The sequence below is a fragment of the Oxyura jamaicensis genome, chromosome 20 (assembly GCF_011077185.1).
Source record: "Oxyura jamaicensis isolate SHBP4307 breed ruddy duck chromosome 20, BPBGC_Ojam_1.0, whole genome shotgun sequence".
Lineage (NCBI taxonomy): Eukaryota > Metazoa > Chordata > Aves > Anseriformes > Anatidae > Oxyura > Oxyura jamaicensis.
The window spans coordinates 598,598-601,230 of NC_048912.1; positions in this window are offsets into that span (position 1 = coordinate 598,598).

Consider the following 2,633-nt stretch of genomic DNA (forward strand, 5'->3'; position numbering starts at 1 on the left):
GCCGCCGGGCCCCCGCCCCCGCCGCGCCGAGCCCCGGCCCGCGGCGGCCGCGCATTTGGGGCGCCCCGGCCTCCCTTGCCCCCCCCCCGGCCCGCGCTGCCGGCTGGGGCACGCCATGCCCCGGCGCACGGCCCAGGCGCCGAGCAGGGAGCGGCCGTGGGTTGGGAAGGGGCACGGTGGGCACAAGCTGCAGGGCCCGGCCGGACGTGTGCCCGGGGACAGGGACTGCCAAGCGTGGCAGCCCCAAGGGACCCCAGCCACCCCGGGGCACCGCCTGGGCTTCGTCTGGGGGCTTTTTAACTTACGGCAGGGGAAATCAGAAACTCAGCAAATCACTGCTCCCGTGCTAGTGGAAACTGTTTCAAAGCAAGGGTGGCGATTGGGAAAGCACCAGAGGATGTTTGCTCAGAGGACAGCGCACCTTCTCCTTTCCCGACCTGCCCACTGCCACAGGCCCTGTCCCTGTACCAGCACTGGTGTGGTGGCATCACCCATAGCTGCAGGGCAGCATCACCCATAGGAGTGGTGCCAGCCAACACAGTGAGGTCTTTGGAGGCCTTACCATGCTCCCACCACTCTCCCTGTAGCCACAGTGACCCAGCACAGCCTTTTGAGTTTTGGAGACCAAGTTGTTCTGCTTACCCTCAGGCACGTTGCCAGTCCTGGATAAGGCTTGCCATAGGATGTCCCTGTTACGTGCTTTGTGCCCTTCTGCCACGCACAAAGGTCACTCCTCGCTCGTGGCTAGCCAGAGCCCACGCCACAGCTGGTCAGGTCATGCACGTGAGCAGCGCCAAGCCCGGCAAGGAACATTCCCATTGTGGCACGTTTTGTCAGGCTGAGCCACTGGCTGAGGGTGGCAACTACAGGGAGAGCCGCTCCAAGCAGCAGTGCCACATCCTGCGTGTCAGGTACTGATGGGTATTGAGAAGGGCTGCCAATAAACTTCTGTTACAATAGGCTTTTTTAAATACTGGTACAAGCCTGAAGCAAGAGAAAAAGTTCAGCTTGGCAGCACTATAAGAGCCCGGGAGGCCAGGCTGGAGACTTCTCCTTCCCCAGCCCTGTGCCCAGGAGGGGACAGGTCTGCTTCAGAGGAGCAGTGTATTTGCCGGCATTTTCAGGCAGCTCTGATTCAAACCTCTTGACTTGGCTTTCAATAGGAGCAGGCACCAGGCTCTTAGCCCTGAATTGTCCATCCCAAATGTGTGAACTGAGCTGATTATGGTGATTAGGGGGCCTGGGCGTGGGAAAGGGGCTTGAGTCTGACGGGGAAAGGAGCTGGAGAGAGCTGCCATATACAGAGCAGTTTGTCACAGGCAGCACCTGCATCGCTCTGTTGCAAATCTCTCGTTTGCAACGAGAGATGGGCCTGAGTGGCCACGTTTCCATATGGTGGCTGCTGGCAGCAAAGCAGCAGATCTGCACAGAGCGGATTTCGTGCTGCAGGAGAGGATTAAATAACAAAAAAAGGAGATCTGCTTAAAGCCTTTGTTTAGTTGCTGCTAAATCTGCAACATCCCGAGTGAAACCGTACCCCAAATTGCTATTGCTCAACTAATGGAAGCGCCGTGTGGGACAGTGAACCAAAGGTGAGGCAAGGAGCCTGTGCTGGGTGCAGAGGCCCCCTGCTGCCCCTGCCTGCAGCTGCCGGTGCCGCCCCAACAAGCCCCTGGCCCTGCCCTGGCTCCTGCCCAGCGGGGCCGGGCTGGGTCCCGAGCCCCCCAAGCCCCCCTCCCCCAGTGCTCCCCCGGCCGCAGGAAGGCCCAGCAGCCGCAGGGGCCGGGGAAGGCGGCAGCAGCCCTCGGCTCAGGGCTGGTCCGGGCTGAATGTCCCGGCCCAGTTGAGCCACCTCCAGCAGAAAGCCCGGCCAGCGCCATTGACATGATAATGCTATTAAACTTCTGCAATTCGGAAAACAATCAGGCAGCCAAGGGGGCTGCTGGAAACCTCGGGCAGCCTTCGACAGGGCTGCAAGGCTGCAAGCCCTGCCCAAGCAGGACTCCTTTGCCCACCCTCTGCTGTTTGATCTGTATTTTTTTATTATTGTTTTATTTATTTATTTTATTTTTTGCTAGGAAAGGGGTGCCATTCCAGCTGTGGGGTTCTGCTGGGGTGCCAGTTGTCCCACGTTCAGGGGGCCACTGGCTGGGCTTGCCCCACTGGGACATCTCCTGTGCTGGCATTTTGCTGTTAGCAGCCTGCCTTCTCTGCATAAGCATTTGCCAAGGCTGCTGGGGTCATGATAGTATTAATTAGGAGGGAAATGAAAGTGTTTCCAGGGCTGGCCTGGCTGGCTTCATCATTTCCCTGCTCAAGGGCTGGTGTGCTCCTTTTCCCTGGCTCCAGCAGAGCTTTAAGAGCAAATTTTAAAATATTCACTGCCTATGTGGAGCAGAGACTGGTGGCTGCCTCAGGGTGACTATAAATGCCTCGGGACCAGCACTGTGAGAGCACCACCCAGCCCAACACCCTGGCCTCCCACCTTCAGGTGTCCTTCTATGGCCTCCTGTGATCTCCTACTTCCCCTCAATCTGCCCACTCTCAAATAACGTTGAGCTGGGCTCCCGCACAGCTTTTTTTTTCTCTTTTCTTTTCTTTTCTTTTCTTTTCTTTTCTTTTCTTTTCTTTTC